We start from the raw sequence: 21409 nt of genomic DNA, 5'->3' as shown, positions 1-21409 counted from the left end.
TCTCTCAATTTCTCTCTCACAGACACTCTCACAGTGAGTCTTCACCCACAGTATTAACATAGCATCAAAGGGAACGGATTGAAAAACAATCCTTCCCTTGACAGAGGCAAATCTATTGGGGAGGAATCGAAATCGAATAGACACGTCTCTCACTTCTCATACCACCAGTCCCATGCCTCCAAACGTTGGGGCGGTTAGTTCATCATTAATGCCAGCTGCTGTTCAAGTGACAGCGGATGTCTTTAGTTCTGTAGGCGCAGAGGGATATCAATACCCGCTGCCGACTCAGAGGATAGAGTAGAGAAGGACCAGCAGTATTTAATACAACCTTAATTACATGACTACTGACATGTCTCGCCCGAGCGGAATACTTAGCATGGTTTCTCCATGATCTCTCTGCTCAGAGACCGAGAAATGATACTCTTGAGTTTTCAATGTGAAATTCTCCTAGTGTCATATTTAATGAATGAGGTTATCATTATGCATCTGAATTTCCCTTTGAACCCCAGTGAGTAGTGGCTCTGATTTGTACTGGTAGTTGGCCCTTGGAGACACAACTCTTTCTCTGGGAGAGTTGCGGCGCTCAGGGCACGGAGAGGGTTGGTACACAGTCGATGAGGGCGTGAAGTTGAGGGACTCCGTTGAAAGCAACAGGGCATTTCTGATGTGCTACTTTATTTGAACTTCCCCCTCCTATCAACTATTCTCTATAAACAAAGCAGTGGACTGCATATTTTCCTCACTCCTTTAAAAGAACTCAAAGCCAGCTTTGAGCTAAATTATCAGTAGGTGTCAGTGAACATTAGAATTGCAGAGGCACCGTCATTTTTTTGCTGAAGAAGTCATTGACAGAGGAAAATGGAATAAATGAGAGAAGCTGGGTTGGCAGCATAGACGAGGTTCAGACGAGTGCACTCCAGATAACAACAAACGATCCCACACCTTTAGAGAACGTTTCCTTTAAGAGTCTCATAATGTCCTTACCTAAGGTTTTCATAGGAATGTTCTAGGAATGTTCAAGGACTGTTTCAAAGAGACAAAATGGAATGACAATGCTTGTGTTTTCAATGAAATATTCTTAGAACATTTCCTTAATGTCAATCAGAACATACCCAGTACTTAGTTACAACGTTCTCAGAATATCAGACTTTTATTTTGACAGGGACTCGTCCTGAAACTAAGGCTGTTGTGGTTATTACATTTTGTCAGCCGGTGATTTTCATGAAAATAACCAACAGTCTGACAATAACCGACCATTAATTAACATAAACATTCATTAGCATATCCGGCTTCCACATATAAGCTTCAAGCCACTGATGTGGATCTTTGGAACATCTACATTTTAAAAAAGTCTAATAAATAAATTGAATATAGCCCACACCATCACAAAAAAAAAAAACATTATTTATTTTAGGCAGGTCTTAACAAACATTATAATGTGAATTTAGATTTTGTTGTGAAGAGACAGAATCAATAGATCATTTATTCTGGTATTGCCCCGATGTAGCTTGTTTCTGGTCACAGGTTCAGGAATGGTTAAAAAAATCACAACATGCACTTCAAATGAACCTTACCAATAGCAGTGCTGGGCGATCTGGAAAACCATAGTCAGTCAATAAATAATATAATAATACTCATAGGAAAGGTTTCTTTAGCTCACAATCTATGGATAATATACAATTAGAAAAGATTCCAAAATGGTGTAAAACATCACAGCACAATTGAAAACTATATGGCACATGGAAACCAAACGAGGTCTATGGTGATAGGTGGGATGGGCTGAGAGTGGCTGAGGGGTGGGATTAAAGAGTTTGTTTGGTAATGTATTGTTGTTATATATAAAAGTAAAATGTATATGTAAAATGTTTATGTAAAATACACATTTTACATATATTTTTTACATATACATTTTACATACACATTTTACATATATATGTATATGTAAAATGTATATGTAAAATGTGTATGTAAAATGTATAGGTAAAATGTATGTATATGTAAAAGCTATAAAAAAAATCTGGAGGGGTAAAAAACTTTAATATTGAAATATGCCAGGTAGGTTCACTGTTTGTAAAGGATAATTCATTATGGCCTTCCTCTTGCATTTCAAAGATGATGGTACAATAAAAATAAAAAAATGACGGTTGGTTATTTGTTTGTATTATCTTTTACCAGATCTATTGTGTTATATTCACCTACATTCCTTTCATATTTCCACAAACTCCAAAGTGTTTCATTTCAAATGGTATCAGGAATATGCATATCCTTGCTTCAGGGCCTGAGCTACAGACAGTTAGATTTGGGTCATTTTAGATGAAAATTGAAAAAAAGGGGCACATCCTTAAGAGGTTTTAATGTGCTTAATTTTAAGAGTTGAGCAACAACAACAAAAAATATCAGAAAAAGAAAGCTGGGATCCTCTTTTTAAATAGTGGACAGTCAAAACTCTGTTTTCACACGCGATTGCGCAACGACTTGGCTTATAAGAACACGTTTCTCTCAGTACACTATGGTCTCTCCAACCGTGTTCCAGGGAAGTTGGGCCTATAGAGTACGTTTTGGAGTTAGCTGGCTATTTCAGTCGGCATACAAACCTTACAAAAACATATATGGCTATGGGCTAGACTATATGATGCATGTGACAACAACAACAAAAATACATCCACTGTTTCTTGCCTTAGACGGCACACTCTGTGATAATATTCTCACCCGTCAGGCTATTCCCAATGTCATCTTGTCCTTACATAAGTAAATATTATGTGTGAAATAAGTTTGATTTAGAATAGGCCATTATTATGCACCAGTCAGAACAGGGGCGGGGGGAGTGGGGGGGAGGATGGGATCTGTCTGCACTTGAATAGTAAATGGAGGACACATTTCCAGTGGATCATTTTTATGCCAGCAGAATAGGCTACTCCGGTTTAGCATATAGCACTTTGGTTGTAAAGCAAAGCAATGTGCTTAAAAACCCTTTTTTTTACACGTTCTCCTAAAATGACATACCCAAATCTAACTGCCTGTAGCTCAGGCCCTGAAGCAAGGATATGCATATTCTTGATACCATTTAAAAGGAAACACTTTGAAGTTTGTGGAAATGTGAAATTAATGAAGGAGAATATAACACATTAGATCTGGTGAAAGATAATACAAAGAAAATAACATGCGTTCTTTATTGAAACCTTTTTTTTAATCATCTTTGAAAAGCAAGAGAAAGGCAATAATGTATTATTCCAAGTTAGGCACATTTTAGATATTAGCCACTAGATGGAAGCAGTGTGTGTGCAAAGTTTTAGACTCATTCAATGAACCTTTGCATTTCTGTTCAAAATGCTGTATCAAGACTGTCCAAATGTGCCTAATTGGTTTATTAATACATTTTCAAGTTCATAACTAAGCAATCTCCTCAAAACAATAGCATGGTATTATTTCACTGTAATAGCTCCTGTAAATTGGAAAGTGCAGTTAGATTAACAATAATTTAAGCTTTCTGCCCATAACAGATATGTATATGTCCTGGGAAATGTTCTTGTTACTTACAACCTCATTCTAATCACATCAGCCTACGTTAGCTCAACCGTCCCATGGGGAGATGGGGTGGGGGACCCCGATTCCATAGAGGTTAATATTAGTAGAGTTGAGAAATAAATATAGTAGGCCTAGCCTATAGAAAGCTGATGGGAACCTCCCCCCCCCCAAAAAAACCCCCCCAATAAAACAGGAACTCATTCCAGCTTTTAACTTATTCTTGAAAGGTGCAATTTTGAAATTGGGTAACGCATCATCAGTTTTCCTCCTGCCATGTCAGTCATTGCATACCCTTAGAGCAGGTTTCCCAAACACTTTCCTCGGGGTTGCACTTTTTTTTTTTTTTTGACCTAGCTCTATACAGCCGATTCAAATGATCAACTAATCATCAAGCTTTTGATCATTTTTATCAGCTGTGTAGTGTTAGGGCAAAAAACCAAAACGTGCAACAACCTTTTTGGAGTCCAGAGGACCGAGTTTGTAACTTGTCAGAAATGTCCATGAACTGTGCTTGTGCCCATAGGAATAGATGTGGCGCGTGTGCAGGGGGGCGTTAGTGAAAAACGTTAGGGAACCCCTGATTTAGAGGGACAATAAAGCTCAGAGTACCGGCCTTTAGAGACATTAGGCTTTCCTTGGCATCGGACCAATAAAAAAATATACAAAATATTTATCTTTCGTCTCTCTGTGCTTCATAATTGTCCTTCAAATTTGCAAGAAGCTGAATGTATCTCACCGGAGAAAAGCATCTGAGCGAGCGAAACAGCGCCCCTCTGTCTTTGTATGTGTAGGCCATATATCTGATGCTGTCAGGTCAAAAAGAGTATGACGTTGCCGCCCTTAGCATTGAATGCAAGGGAAGCCAGCGAGCATTTGGCCTCCCTTGATAACAAATGTATAGAGTAATAGCCAATCATCGTTGACCTAAACTGAGGGAGCTAAACTGTGACTGGTGCTGGTGCACCAAAAAAAAGTGTTAAGGGAAGCCAGTTTGGATTTGGCTTCACTCCAATCACATCACATCAAGAGCAACACGTCACTGACAGAAACAACTTGAATTGTTGCATCTCGTTGTGCTGTTGTCCTCCTGTGGCTAGCTAGCTAGCTAAAATGGTCCCTTTCCTAAATTAGCCATGGATGGAGATAGGGATTTAGACTTGTGATTTTACTTAAATCTACGTACTGGCCAATGATTATAATGGTAATTCTGATCTATCCATAAATTCATACATTGTGCACTTTGCCTGAGAGGATGGAAGTTCAATATGTAGCTAGATGTAGAAGGCTAATGTTAAGTAGCTAACGATGCCCATGAAAAAAACTTTGGCTAGCGACAAAGCATTTTAGCCAAGTAGCCTACGACAACAAAAACTAAAAGTGTATACTGTATGAGTGTACACATCAATACAAATATGAAATGCAAATCAGAGATACAAAACACCATAGAAAACACACACATTCTTCAGTAAAAAGGTCCTCATTCATTTGAACATTGCAAGAATATTCCTGTGTCCCATTTTCTAAGGGTTAGCATACTATTTCATCAATGTCACACCAAACATACAACAGAACATGGTTGCCAGAATATAAGATATTAATATTCTAGACACGTTTCATGGAAACGTTCTACCAACAATTTATGTATTTATTACACATAACCTTGTAACTGTTGCCGAGCCCATCCAGGCCTTGACTGGTAAACCAGTGATCCATTCACAGCTCATTGTCTGTTGGCAAGGTTAGGGAAGTGTCTAGGACATTCTTTTCTAAAATTCTGAGAACATGGGGTTCTTTTGGATATTAAGGGAATGTTCTCCTAAATATTACTGCCAAACAGGTTCTTACTAACATATTTAGAATTTTGCCAGGACTAATAGAAAGCTAGGCAGTCAAACATTATTTTATTTTATTCAACCAGGCAAGTCAGTTAAGAATTTATTTACAATGACAGCCTACCCCGGCCAAACCCGCACGACGTTGGGCCAATTGTGTGCCGCCCTATGGGACTCCCAATCCCGGCCAGTTGTAATACAGCCTGGAATCAAACCTGGGTCTGTAGTGACGCCTCTAGCAGTGCCTTAGACCGCTGAGCCTCTCGGGAGCCCCCAAACATCAAGAGAACATTATTTAAAACATTTCAGTAATTTAGCAGACGCTCTTATCCAGAGAGACTTACAGTAGTGAGTGGATGCGTTTTTGTAATTTTTTTCTGTACTGGTCTCCCGTGGGCATCAAACCCACAACCCTGGCGTTGCAAGCAACATGCTCTACTAACTGAGCCGCTCTCTACCAACTGAGCCGCCCTCTACCAACTGAGCCGCGATCTACCAACTGAGCCGCTCTCTACCAACTGAGCCGCTCCCTACCAACTGAGCCGCGATCTACCGACTGAGCCGCTCCCTACCGACTGAGCCGCCCTCTACCGACTGAGCCGCCCTCTACCGACTGAGCCTCTCTCTACCGACTGAGCCGCTCCCTACCAACTGAGCCACACGGGACCTATTACAGGTGACATTACATTGTATGTAATGATTACAGAAACGTTCTCCCTCCCTGGAATTGTTAGCTGGGTTCCACAGTAACATGCTAATATAATAATATTACTACACTGTATATTTTAGAAAATATATTGTGAGCGTTAAAGTACAATATAGAAAATATATTATCAACTGAGTGCAGAAAAACATGAACTTTACATGACATAGACTGGCCAGGTGAATCCAGGTGAAAGCTATGATCCTTTATTGATCTCACTTGTTAAATCCAATTCAATCAGTGTCGATGAAGGGGAGGAGACGGGTTAAAGAAGGATTTTTAAGCCTAGATAACTGAGACATGGATTGTGTATGTGTGCCATTCAGAGGGTGAATGGGCAAGACAAAATATTTCAGTGCTGATGAACGGGGTATGGTAGTAGGTGCCGGGCACACTGGTTTGTGTCAAGAACTGCAACGCTGCTGTGTTTTCACACTCAACAGTCTTCCGTCTGTATCGAGAATGGTCCATCACCCAAAGGACATCCAGCCAACAAGACACAACTGTGGGAAGCACTGGCGTCAACATTGGCCTGTATCCCTGTGGAACGCTTTCGACACTTTGTAGTCTATGCCCCGACAAGTCCATATTAGGAAGGTGTTTTTAATGTTTTGGACACTCAGTGCTTTTAGTTTCCAGGGCAACAGGTCCCTGGAACACAACTACTGATATTTTAAACCGTGATTATTGATTAATGACGTAATCACATCTTTAAACACATTCTCATTGGACCCTTCAGCATAGGTCTACATTAATTATGTTAATTTAGGACGACAGGAATAGATTCAATGCCCCCCAAAAATGTAAAGACACTCTGTGTTGTGTCTGACTACCCATCCACATCATTACGGCCAAATGCCACGCCCATTAACGTTTCTTCTCCACCATGAGTCTGGATTTGCTTTCCTCCAAGACATCTTGTAGAATACGAACACATTCTGACCGTTCCGATTGGTGCCAGAAACCGATGGGTTAGGCTAGAGCTGGCCTACATTATGATGTTATCAACTTTGATACTCTGACTAATTTGTTTTGTATAATGCCCCCTAAATTTGAGGTCCAACAACTTCTAAGATGCCGGTTTCAGACTGAATATATGGAGCGGCAGGTAGCCTAGTGGTTAGAGGAGGCAGGTAGCCTAGTGGTTAGAGGAGGCAGGGTAGCCTAGTGGTTAGAGGAGGCAGGGTAGCCTAGTGGTTAGAGGAGGCAGGTAGCCTAGTGGTTAGAGGAGGCAGGGTAGCCTAGTGGTTAGAGGAGGCAGGGTAGCCTAGTGGTTAGAGGAGGCAGGGTAGCCTAGTGGTTAGAGGAGGCAGGGTAGCCTAGTGGTTAGAGGAGGCAGGGTAGCCTAGTGGTTAGAGGAGGGAGGTAGCCTAGTGGTTAGAGTTGGCAGGTAGCCTAGTGGTTAGAGGAGGCAGGTAGCCTAGTGGTTAGAGGAGGCAGGGTAGCCTAGTGGTTAGAGGAGGCAGGGTAGCCTAGTGGTTAGAGGAGGCAGGGTAGCCTAGTGGTTAGAGGAGGCAGGGTAGCCTAGTGGTTAGAGGAGGCAGGGTAGCCTAGTGGTTAGAGGAGGCAGGGTAGCCTAGTGGTTAGAGGAGGGAGGTAGCCTAGTGGTTAGAGTTGGCAGGTAGCCTAGTGGTTAGAGGAGGCAGGGTAGCCTAGTGGTCAGAGGCGGCAGGGTAGCCTAGTGGTCAGAGGCGGCAGGGTAGCCTAGTGGTCAGAGGAGGCAGGTAGCCTAGTGGTTCCTTCCCTGTGGCTCAGTTGGTAGAGCATGGTGTTTGCAACGCCAGGGTTGTGGGTTTGATTCCCATGGGGGGCCAGTATGAAGAAGAAAAAAAAAAATGTATGAAATGTATGCATTCACTACTGTAAGTCGCTCTGGATAAGAGCGTCTGCTAAAATGACAAAAAATGGTTAGAGGAGGCAGGGTAGCCTAGTGGTTAGAAGAGCCAGGTAGCCTAGTGGTTAGATGAGGCAGGTAGCCTAGTGGTTAGAGGAGGCAGGTAGCCTAGTGGTTAGAGGAGGCAGGTAGCCTAGTGGTTAGAGGAGGCAGGTAGCCTAGTGGTTAGAGGAGGCAGGGTAGCCTAGTGGTCAGAGGTGGCAGGGTAGCCTAGAGGTCAGAGGCGGCAGGGTAGCCTAGTGTTTAGAGGCGGCAGGGTAGCCTAGTGTTTAGAGTGGTGGACTTGTAACTGTAAATGTAAATGTTGCAAGGTCAAATCCCTGAGCTGACAAGGTCAAAACTGTCATTTCTGCCCCTGAACAAGGCAGTTAACTCACTATTCCTAGGCCATCATTGAAAATAGGAAATTGTTCTTAACTGACTTGCCTAGTTAAATATATATATTTTCAAAAAAATATGGAGCGATCGATTGAGCAGCGGAATTAAATTCAGGATGAGTCGTCATGCAAGGAAAACGCCCCAGAAGGCTACTTAAATTTAAGTAGTACCCTAAACTAGTGACCTCATCATCCTCCAGAGCTTTGAAGAGTAGTTTGTGGCCGTGTTCCCCTGCTCAGACATTGCCGACGCATGCTAGATCTTACAAAGCCTGGAAAGGTATTTTATGTATCAACTAACCACATCACATGTTACAGAAATCTGGTGCCTGACGGCTCAGTCGATGACGTGGCAGGCAACGATTGGTTGGACAAACCATTCCCAGGACTAATAAAAAAACTGTGCACTCAAACATCAGGGGGACATTATGGGTAACATAAATTACACTGTATGCAATCTGGCGACCGACGGCCCAGTCAATGACGTTGGTAGGCAACTGTTGGTTGATAGATGCAACGTCTGAGCAGGGGAACACCACATGTAAAAAGTCTGAAGAGTGACGCTGTAGCCTGCAGCTGTAGCTGAGCCAGGGACCGACGTGGAGGAGCAGGTGGCTGTGGGTAAATCCAGTGGATTAGCATGGCTATGACAGACACATCAGACCTCACAGGAATCAAAGACCAGATGCAGCACAGGGTTGCTAATGATCTGCAGAAAGGAGCGGGGAGTGTCAGAGATGGGCAGGGTAGAGGCATCCTCCACAAAGTTTGTAGGTTTTCGTCTCTGTTTCATATGATAATGTAATTTCTTTGTGAAGAAAGTTATTTAACAATAACGCTTTGAGTTGTGAATAAATTAATTGTTATTGATAAGTGTTCTTTGATAAACATTCAGTAGCATTGCAGTATGCAACTCCATGACTGAAATGTAGAAATACAGAAAATGTCCAAGAAATCCAGTGAGAAATTTGAACAAGAACTGATTACTGTACTATTATATCGAGAGATTTTCATCTAAAATATGCACATTTTTCCACCAGTGATGTGTTTCCATCAAACGGCCTTGTTGAGGATAAAAATCAGTGAGTGATATGCACAGAAAGTGTACTTTATTTATGAAGATGTTTATGCACAGAATAAAAATCTAAAGTTCAATGTGTTTCCATCACAGATTTGTCACAACTGTTGGTTAAATAGCAAATGTGTCGACTCTGGTCTTAGCATGTGCGCTCTAGCCAACAGCTGGCAGATACAGTGCGGGTAGGCTCTGCTAGTCTTCATGATGAGATTATTATGGGTGAGAGCAGGAATATTTTTATTTCTGAAATGGCAGTCAAGTATCGATCATCATATCACCAGAATAAGACCCTCACTATTGGAAAGGAGCATTAAGATCACCAGGCACTTTCACCACCCTGTGAAGTTCATCATAACTTACTTAACCTGTAGCCTAAAAAAACTGCATGGTTTCCTGAGTTGTAGTGGGAGGACCACACACCATATCATCGCGTGACTCCAAGTATACTACGAAATGATGGTTATTATATCAATATTTGTGCATAAAGACGTTTCCTCCGCCATTTCTCACATAATGAATATTAACGACACAAAAAGATCCCACCATGTCAAACAAACAAAATCTCTGTCGGCATTTATAAAATTGTACCAAAACTTTCTGTTATGGTGGGGTTTTTTTTTTAAACGGTATGACTTATCTCGTGGAAATGTGCTCATTAAAGCAGCTATCAGCAGGACAAAGAAGAGTTGACCGGGATGAACGGGAGATGGCCCCTAGTAGTTTTTATTTTATCATCTTTGATCTTGAAACGAATGAAATTCCAATGCATCCAGACTTAAATGTCACACTGAAATGTCTTATTTCACTGTTCATATGCATTGTGTTCATTCTTAGAAAAAAAGGTTCCAAAACGGTTATTTGGCTGTCCCCATAGAAGAACCCTTTTTGGTTCCATCATAGAACCGTTTTGGGTTCCATGTAGAATGTGGAAGGGAATGGAACGCAATAAGGTTCTATGATGGAACACAAAAGGGTTCTACGATGGAACCAGAAAGGGTCCCCCCTGATATCAAAAAGGGTTATTCAAGGGTTCTTCTATGGGGACAGCCGAATAACTATTTCACGTTCTAGATAGCTCCTTTTTTTAAGTGTATGCATTATCGTGTGATATTCAACCTTGTAACTGTTTGAGTGAAGTCTGTTTGGGTTATGTAGAGGTCCCCAAATGTCGGGGTTATGTCCAAGACTTACTTTTTTTCTCATACAGTAATTTCACTGTGAATGGTCAAATATGTACTAAATATATTCACATCACCAAATAGTTGATTAAAAATGTTTTGCAATGAAGGTCTACAGTAGCCTCAACATCACTCTGTAGGGAAGAACTATGGTGTAGACGAAGGACAGCTAGTTTCCGTCCTCCTCTGGGTACATTGAATTCAATAGGAGGCTCATGGTTCTCACCCCCTTCCATAGACTTACACTGTAATTATGATGACTTCCGGAGGACATCCTCCCACCTATCAGAGCTCTTCCAGCATGAACTGGCATGTTGTTAACCTAATCAAAGGATCAGATAATTAATCTAGTACTGAAAACATAAGCTACAGCTAGCTAGCACTGCAGTGCACAACATGTGGTGAGTAGTTTACTGAAAGAGAAAGACAATAGTTTCAAATACATTTCTTAAAAAATGAAGGAGAAGCAAGAGTGAGAGGGAGCTTTATTTTGTTAAAAAAAAATGCACTTTCACTTAGCAAGTGAATACAGCTAGCTAGTTTAGCCTACTCAAACACCCGGATCAAACAGAGAGGGATGCTATGTTAGCTAGCTGGCTATGGCTATCTAACGCTGGAACTCTTCCAAGTCAAGTTAAGCTTTTGGTTTCATTAATTTAATACATTGTTTGATGACTGTACGATATGCTGCATGAATTTAGCTTAGTTAGATAGTTTAGTTTATTAACACGTTAGTTCTACTTGTTGACTATGACGTTACTAATGTCGCTAGCTAATATGGTGACAGTGATGTAGGCTATGTGTAGTGGTTAGCGGTTATGATAAGGTTTTTTCGCCTAGTCACTGACATCTGATGTGTTGTTTTTTAAAGTCCACAAGCGAAGGGAAAAGGTGAGAGGAGGAGAGAGCATAGATGCGAGAAGGAATTATACCACCAGCAAAATGTTCATGCTGTTTGTATGTGTCTGCTATGAAAGTGAACTTTGTTTGCGTGTGATCAGGGGTGTATTCGTTCCGCCGAAAGCGAACGGAACGAAACATGGATAAACATATACCTGAACAGAGGGAGGTGTTTAGTCCCAGGGTCCTTAGCTTAGTGATGAGCTTTTAGGGCACTATGGTGTTGAATTGCTGAGCTGTAGTCAACGAACAGCATTCTTACGTAGGTGTTCCTTTTGTCCAGGTGGGAAAGGGCAGTGTGAAGTGCATTAGAGATTGAGTCATCTTTGGAACTGTCTGTGCGGAATGCAAATTGTACTGGGTCTAGGGTTTCTGGGATGATGGTGTTGATGTGAGCCATGACCAGCTTTTCAAAGAACTACAGTTGAAGTCAGAAGTTAACATACACCTTAGCTAAATACATTTAAACTCAGTTTTTCACAATTCCTGACATTTAATCCTAGTAAAAAGTCCCTGTCTTAGGTCAGTTAGGATCACCACTTTATTTTAAGAATGTGAAATGTCAGAATAATAGTAGAGAGAATGACCTATTTCAGCTTTTATTTCTTTCATCACATTCCCAGTGGGTCAGAAGTTTACATACACTCAATTAGTATTTGGTAGCATTGCCTTTAAATTGTTTCATTTGGGTCAAGCGTTTCGGGTAGCCTTCCACAAGCTTCCCACAATAGGTTGGGTGAACGTTGTCCCAATCCTCCTGACAGAGCTGTTGTAATTGAGTCCAGTTTGTAGGCCTCCTTGCTTGCACACGCTTTTTCAGTTCTGCCCACATATTTTCTATGGGATTGAGGTCAGGGCTTTGTGATGGCCACTCCAATACCTTGACTTTGTTGTCCTTAAGCCATTTTGCCACAACTTTGGAAGTATGCTTGGTGTCATTGTCCATTTGGAAGCCCCATTTGCGACCAAGCTTTAACTTCCTGACTGATGTCTTGAGATGTTGCTTCAATATATCCACATAATTGTCCTACCTCATGAAGCCATAAATTCTATGAAGTGCACCAGTCCCCCACAACATGATGCTGCCACCCCCGTGCTTCACGGTTGGGATGGTGTTCTTCGGCTTGCAAGCCTCCCCCTTTTTCCTCCAAACATAATGATGGTCATTATGGTCAAACAGTTATTTTTTGTCTCATGTCCTTCACTCAAAACTCCCAAGGATGAACCAGACTTGTGGAGGTCTACAATTTATTTTCTGGCATCTTGGCTGATTTCTTCTGATTTTCCCATGATGTCAAGCAAAGAGGCACTGAGTTTGAAGGTTGGCCTTGAAATACAGCCACATGTACACCTGCAATTGACTCAAATTATGTCAATTAGCCTATCAGAAGCTTCTAAAGCCCTGACATCATTTTCTGGAATTTTCCAAGCTGTTTAAAGGCACAGTCAACTTAGTGCATGTAAACTTTTGACCCACTGGAATTGTGATACAGTGAATTATAAGTGAAATAATCTGTCTGTAAACAATTGTTGGAAATGTACAAAGTATATGTCCTAACCGACTTGCCAAAACTATAGTTTGTTAACAAGAAATTTGTTGAGTGGTTGAAAAACAAGTTTTAATGACTCCAACCTAAGTTTATGTAAACTTCTGACTTCAACTGTATATGGCTACAGACGTGAGTACTCTGTGGCGGTAGTCATTTAGGAATGTTACCTTGGCGTTCTTGGGCACAGGGACTATGGTGGTATGCTTGAAACATGTAGGTATTTGTAACGGCCGTTGTATTGAGTAGACCAAGGTGCAGCGGGTATGTGAATGCTCATCTTAACTTTATTAGAACACTACACAAAACAAGAAAAAAACGAACGACAGCTAAACAGTTTTGCAGGCTAACCACAGCAGTGCAAAAACAACTTCCCACAAAAAACAGGTGAAAAAAGGGCTACCTAAGTATGGCTCCCAATCAGCAACAACGATGTACAGCTGTCCCTGATTGAGAGCCATACCAGGCCAACACAAAGAAATACACAACATAGAAAAAACATAGAAATACAAAACATAGAACAATACCCAAAAATCCCGACAACACAAAACAAACACACCCCTGCCATGCCCTGATTAAACTACAATAACAAATAGCCCCTTATACTGGTCAGGACATGACAGTATTACAGACTCAGTCAGGGAGAGGTTGAAATGTCAGTGAAGACGCTTGCCAGTTGGTCAGCGCATGCTCTGAGTACGCTTCCTCGTAAACTGTCTGTTGACCTGTTTAAAGGTCTTACTTACATCGGCCACGGAGAGCGTGATCCCACAGTCGTCCGGAACAGCTGGTGGTCTCTTGCATGGTTTAGTGTTGCTTGCCTCAAAGCGAGCATAGAAGGTATTTCGCTCGTCTGGAAGGCTTGCGTCACTAGGCAGTTTACGGCTGGGGTTCCCTTTGTAATCCATAATAGTTTGCAAGCCCTGCCACATCCGACAAGCATCAGAGCCTGTGTAGTAGGATTCAAGCTTACAGTAGTCCTATATTGACGCTTTGCATGTTTGATGTTTCGTCAGAGGGCATAGCAGTATTTCATGTGTCTGGATTTGTGTCCCGCTCCTTGGAAGCGGCAGCTCTAGCCTTTCGCTCAGTGCGGATTAAAATGTGTCAACGTCTGTCAACTAGATTACTCAAAATGTTATCTTGACCTGTGCACCTACATTGTATACTTAATTCATAGGCTAGGTTGTAGTAACCTCATGATGGGTACAGTGAAAATTTGAGTATCATGTAGTAGCCTAAACCTATCAATGTTACATTGAGCTGGGTGAATGGAATATGAATGACAGTCATCCAATATGCTGTAATAGAAATAAGGCCATGCTCCTACAAACAATGTTGCGTCCTCCCTCGTCTTAAACTCCACCGACCGCCAATGGCCCTTAAACATAGATATGGTGTTCCAAACATAGGGATTCTATATGGAACCAGTTTTGGTTCAGTGAAGAAGATCCCTGGGGTTCTGATTAAAGAAGCCTACAAAAGGGTTCTAGATAGAACCTTTCTGAGTGCCGTTTACGTATTAAAACAAGCACTAGAACCCTTTTTGGTTCTACCCAGAACCTTTTTTTCGAATACTGTATTAAATCAGTATTAATGTAATACACTCTTATACTTCTTAATTGTATGGTAATCGTATGGTTCCAACAGTACTGTAGAGTAATACCATTTGAACATGTCCCTACAAATTCAAATGCCTGACCCCCGGTTCCAACGGTAGAGTAATGGGAAAATGATGAACCTTCAAAGCTAGCAGAAATTGACAAATTAAACACAGGTGCCAAAAGCACATTAATCTGGCTTTTGACGAATTAAGAATGTACAAAACTAAACCTCCCCTGACCACGTCTGTAACCGAGCGTGAACTTTTCCAAACTTGACTTGATTACATTTTTTTCCTTGCCAGACAGCAATTAGGCGAAACAAACCAGAACCTTCTTCTACATTCACCCCTGTCATTTCTCCTCTTTGATCTCTACCAACCCCATTCATTAAGCAAATACAACAAACTGCCACTTAAAGTTCACAATGGAGACCTTAACATCTAATTAATCATCTGTTCAACCTGCAAAACAAAACTTGAGACGAGTTTTGAGTGAAGGACATGAGAATAGCTCTGACAAGGCCAAGTGTGGGTTGAAGAGAAAGAGGAAACAGGTGAGTAGAGATGGAGGGGTAACTGTAAGCGTTGGATTATCAGGAGTTATTAGTAGGACTACAGATGGAGGGGTAAAGGTAAGCGTTGGATTATCAGGAGTTATTCGGAGGAGTAAAGATGGAGGGGTAACGGTAAACGTTGGATTATCAGGAGTTATTAGGAGGAGTACAGATGGAGGGGTAAAGGTAAGCGTAGTAGGACTACAGATGGAGGAGTAACGGTAAGCATTGGATTATCAGGAGTTATTAGGAGGAGTACAGATGGAGGGGTGACGGTAAGCATTGGATTATCAGGAGTTATTCGGAGGAGTACAGATGGAGGGGTAACGGTAAACGTTGGATTATCAGGAGTTATTCGGTTGCAGATGTTGTTTGTTAATACTTGTCAAACTGAAGCTTTGTACAGTCTGAACAGCAAGGTAATGTAGGTGAAATGAAAGCCAGAATAGAAATGTTAGCAATATCATTGAGCCACGTTTAATTTGAGTATACATGGCCGTCCTCCTATCTGAGCCGTCCTCCTGGGAGACAGAGGTAAAAAAGTGTCAGTAAAACAAAACATGAGAAAACTACAGATTCAATCAGTCAAAACCACAAAACCCATAATGCTCTCTTGACGTTATATTGCCTTTTGGCAGAGAATGTGGTGTTTACGTTGCCATGGCATCCGATCCCAGTTGGGGGTGGCCTTCCTGGCAGCATGGTGACCAGAGTCGCTAGGAGATCTATTTTATTTCAGCTTGACTTCATTACTCCCTAAATCCTCCAGTGACCTCTCCTTGTTCTATTCAAATAAACATCCAGGAAAAACTGTTATTCCTTTCCTTCCCCAGTAAAGGTTGCTGTTCACCTTCCTGGTTTTTCCTCGCTCTGATCGCCTTTTCCTTTCTTCATCCTGTGGTGGGAGACATGCCCCCCCCCCCCCCCCTATCTGTAAGTGGTTCAGGCCAGAGAAAAGGTTAGGCTATATGTTGACTTTGTGTCCACTGGGTGTGAGACCCCAGGCATGATATCGCTCTAATATATTAATGATCCCCTATAGCAGTCAGCTAAGGCCTTGATATGGTCTACGAGCATGGGTGGGGAAGGGGGAACGGACAACTTTGTTTAGGCTACAACCCCTCCATAAACCAAAGCTTTTTTTGACGTTCACACGGAGAAGAAACAATAATGATTTTTTTTAATTTTTTTTTAAAGACAGGAAATGGTTCTATCAAATGACCATCCATATTGAGACCTGGAGTGGACCTGAAACTTGGTTTCAATCTAGGACGCCAACACAGGAAGCACCTCCATCCTCGCCCTCACAAAACCCTATAATTGTTACATCATCTGTACCACTTTCACGATTGACATATGGGCCGTGTAAAATTCATATTTTGTAGTCAAAAGGGGAATTTTAATAACGCTGCCCTTTGTACATGGTAGACTCCCCCAATCCTTTTTCTTTATTTTTTTCCTGTCTGTTTTCCGTAGTTGGAAAACTGTCTGTAGGCATTCAACGGAGAGACCGCCTCCAGATAATTTCCACCATCTTGGCGAAACGCAAACATGGCCAGGTCCTTTTCTACTGAAGAGCCGCTAGGCTCAGAGATGTTTATTTTCCTCTTTAATAAAACCCCCCTTTTTTAAAGCAGGGCAAAAACAATTAGGGTGTATAGGTTGTGTGGCTTTAATAAGGGCTTTATTGAATAACTGTCCTCCTAACACACCAAGGGAAGGCTTCCAATGGTGACACAATGTTTAAAAGGGGGTGGGCACCTAGAGGGATTGGATAAGTAATTCAATTAGATGTAATATGCACCAAACCCCACAAATTGCAAGCTGACTCCTTTTCTCTGATAGAGAAAATAGAAAATAGTTTCCAAAAGGCCTGAAACAGACAGAGATGGATTCACAGAGCATCCAAATCCCTAGATCATGATGAAATATCTCAATCCTAAATACAACAGAAGGGGGTAAAACCCTCTTGAGACTGGTAATATGCTGTACTTGCTTCTCATCGCATGTGAACTGGCTTAACCAGGAGACGGACCATAGGGCCCGAGGGAAGTCCCAGAGATTTGTTTAACCAGGAGAGGGGCCATAGGGCCCGAGGGAAGTCCCAGAGATTTGTTTAACCAGGAAAGGGGCCATAGGGTCAGAGGGAAGTCCCAGAGATTCGTTTAACCAGAAGAGGGGCCATAGGGTCCATACTTTCTATACAGACATCATATACAGTGCATTCAGAAACTATTCAGACCCCTTGACTTATTCCACATTTTGTTACATTACAGCCTTATTCTAAAATTGATTACATTGTTGTTTTCCCTCATCAATCTACACATAATACCGCAAAAGGACAAAGCAAACATTTTTTTTTCCAAATGTATTAAAAATGTTAAATTGAATATCACGTTTACATAAGTATTCAGACCTTTTACTCAGTACTTTGTTAAAGCACCTTTGGCAGCGATTACAGCCTCGGGTCATCATGTGTATGATGCTACAAGCTTGGCACACCTGTATTTGTGAATTTGTTAGATTACTTGTTAGATATTACTACATTGATATTACTGCATTTCGCTACACTCACATTAACATCTGCTAACCATGTGTATGTGACCAATAAAATGAAATTTTATTTTATTATATTTGTGGAGCTCCCATTCTTCTCCTGGACCAACTCTACAGATCCTCTGTCCAGTGTCTGTGTTCTTTTGCCCATCTTAATCTTTTCTTTTTATTGGCCAGTCTGAGGTATGGCTTTTTCTTCGCAACTCTGCCTAGAAGGCAAGCATCCCGGAGTCGCCTCTTCACCGTTGACATTGAGACTGGTGTTTTGCGGGTACTATTTAATGGGTACTATTTAATGAAGCTGCCAGTTGAGGACTTGTGAGGCGTCTGTTTCTCAAACTAGACACTCTAATGTACTTGTCCTCTTGCTCAGTTGTGCACCGGGGCCTCTCACTCCTCTTTCTATTCTGGTTAGAGCCAGTTTGCGTTCTTCTGTGAATGGAGTAGTACACAGCGTTGTACGAGATCTTCAGTTTCTTGGCAATTTCTCACATGGAATAGCCTTCATTTCTCAGAACAAGAATACATTTACATTACATTTAAGTCATTTAGCAGACGCTCTTATCCAGAGCGACTTACAAATTGGATAGACTGACGAGTTTCAGAAGAAAGTTTTTTGTTTCTGGCCATTTTGTGCCTTTAATCAACCCACAAATGCTGAAGCTCCAGATACTCAACTAGTCTAAAGAAGGCCAGTTTTATTGCTTCTTTAATCAGAACAACAGTTTTCAGCTGTGCTAACATAATTGCAAAAGGGTTTTGTAATGATCAACTAGCCTTTTAAAATTATAAACTTGGCTTAGCTAACACAACGAGCCATTGGAACACAGGAGTGATGGTTGCTGATAATGGGCCTCTGTACACCTATGTAGATATTCCATAAAAAATCCTCTACAATAGTCATTTACAACATTAACAATGTCTACACTGTATTTCTGATCAATTTGATGTTATTTTAATGGACAAAAATGTACTTTTCTTTACAAGGACATTTCTAAGTGACCCCAAACTTTTGAACGGTAGTGTATGTGCATATTATGTGTTGTGAAGTGAGTGTTTGTGTGTGTGTTGGAGTGTCAGTGTGTGTGAATGTGTAGGGCCCTGTGAGTGTGCATAGAGACAGTGCAAAAATACAATTAAATACAAGGATTAGGGTTAGGTCAACTCAGATTGTCCATGTAGCCATTTTGTTAGCTATTTATTTAGCTACTGTATTTATAGCTTGGGGATAGAAACTGTTCAGGAATCTGTTGGTGTCAGACTTGATGAACCGGTACTGCTTGCCGAGTGAACACTATGGCTTGGTTGGTTGGAGTCTTTCACGATTTTCTGGGCCTTCCTTTCACAGCGCCTGATATAGAGGTCCTGGATGACAGGGAACTCGGCCCAAGTGATGTACTGGGCTGTCCGCACCATCCTTTGTAGCACCATGTTATCAATGGCGGTGCTATTGCCATACCAAGCAGTGATGCAGCCAGTCAAGATGCTCTCAATGGTACAGCTGTAGAACCTTTTGAGGATTTGAGGGCCCATGCCAAACTTTTTCAACTTCCTGAGGTGGAAGAGGCGCTGTCGGGACTTCTTCATGACTTTGCGCTTGTGTGTGGACCATTTTAATTCTTCAGTAATTGCAATAAAGAGGATATTTAAGGTCTCAAACGTCTCAACTTCAGCCCGGTCGATGTGGATGGGGGTGTGCTCACCCCTCCCGTTTCCTGTAGTCCACAATCAGCTCCATTGTCTTACTGACGTTGAGGGAGATGTTGTTGTGGGTGAACAGGGAGTACAGGAGAGGACTAAGCACACACCCCTGTGGACCCCCCCCCCCGTGTTGAGGGTCAGCGTGGCGGAGGTGATGTTGCCTACTCTCACAACCTGGGGTTGGCCCGTCAGAAAGTCCAGGGATCCAGTTGCAGAGGGAGGCGTTCAGTCCCAGGGTCTTGGTGACGAGCTTGGAGAGGACAATGGTGTTGAACGCTGAGCTGTAGTCAATGGACAGCATTCTCACTTATCTATTCCTCTTTTCTAGGTGGGTGAGGGCAGTATGGAGTGCAATTGAGATTGCGTCATCTATGGATCTGTTGGGGCGGTGTGCAAATTGGAGCGGGTCTAGGGTGTCCTGGATGATGGAGTAAAAGTGTGCCATAACCAGCCTCTCAAAGCACTTCATGATTATAGGTGTGAGTGCTACAGGGTGGTAATCATTGTGGCATAGAACATAAAAGCCTTAGAGTTCTTGGGGACAGGAATTATGGTGGTCATCTTAAAACATATATATGTATATATATATATATATATATATATATATGACATTTTTGGACTCACCTTGTTGTGTGTGGCGGTCCTTCGTTGGCAAATGTTGTAATTAAAGAAAGAGAAAGATTTACTGTGGGGGTACGGAGGGTAAGCTGCTGAGCGCTTGATACACATTATTTATACCGTTTCTGTATCAGATATTCAAATGGTACAGTGGGAGGGTAGAATATGGAAATGTCATTAAAGTCCACGCTGGCATTACTCTTTTACTCTGCAGTGGAGGCAGAGGAAAAAGAGTCAATGTGATATTACAAAGGAGTCCTTTACAAAAAGCCTGTATAGTCTACAAGCTAGGAAACTATGGTAAACTGTATCTCCAAATGCAGCGGGTCCAGCATGAACAGGAAGGGTCAAAACTCTTGGTTGAACTTTTTTTTTTTTTTTTTTTTCGTAACAAATTCTGCATTGTCCAATTAAAAAAGTTGCCGTAGTTGGATGTGATAGAACACTTTGTCATTGAAGCGTTCTTAATAACAGAAATCAAATGGAGTCAGCACGATGTGCTAATCAATGTTACTAAAACCACTGGCCAAATTATGAAGATATAGAATACATTTAATAATTAGAAGCTGTGTCTTTCTTCAGCCTTGCAGACAAACACAGTTTTTCTAATAAAAAATAAACAAGTCTGTTGCTAAGGGGACTCATTTGAGTACACCAATTTAGCAGATGACACCACCTGGTATTCATAATGAAAAGGGTACTTTCCTGTTATTTAACATTCATAATTAAAAGGGGACTTTCCTGTTATTTAACATTCATAATTAAAAGTGTACTTTCCTGCTATTTAACAAGAACATCAGTCTCAGACAGGTTTTTACCATGTGCGAATTAATATAAATGTACATGTTGTATAAACCTCTTATCTTCTTTTCCTTAAAAAGCACATGGATAAGTAAAAAACATTGAATTGTTACATATCCGGAAATGTGCCGTTAAATGTTGACTAACGTTAGTAGCCTAGTAAAGGGTACATCATGTAAAATACAGTACCAGTCAAAAGTTTGGATACACCTACTCATTCAAGGGTATTTTTCTTAAATTTTTCTTAATTTTTACTATTTTCTACATTGTAGAATTATAGTGAAGACATCAAAACTATGAAATAACACATATGGAATCATGTTGTTACCAAAAAAGTGTTAAACAAATCAAAATATATGTTATATTTTAGATTCTTCAAAGTAGCCACCCTTTCCCTTGGCATTCTCTCAACCAGCTTCACTTGGAATACTTTTCCAACAGTCTTGCAGGAGTTTCCACATATGCTGAGCAGTTGTTGGCTGCTTTTCCTTCACTCTGCGGTCCAACTCATCCCAAACCATCTCAATTGGGTTGAGGTTGGG

Source organism: Salmo trutta, chromosome 17, assembly GCF_901001165.1.
Source record: "Salmo trutta chromosome 17, fSalTru1.1, whole genome shotgun sequence".
Classification (NCBI taxonomy): domain Eukaryota; kingdom Metazoa; phylum Chordata; class Actinopteri; order Salmoniformes; family Salmonidae; genus Salmo; species Salmo trutta.
Note: the sequence above shows the minus strand (reverse complement) of the source record.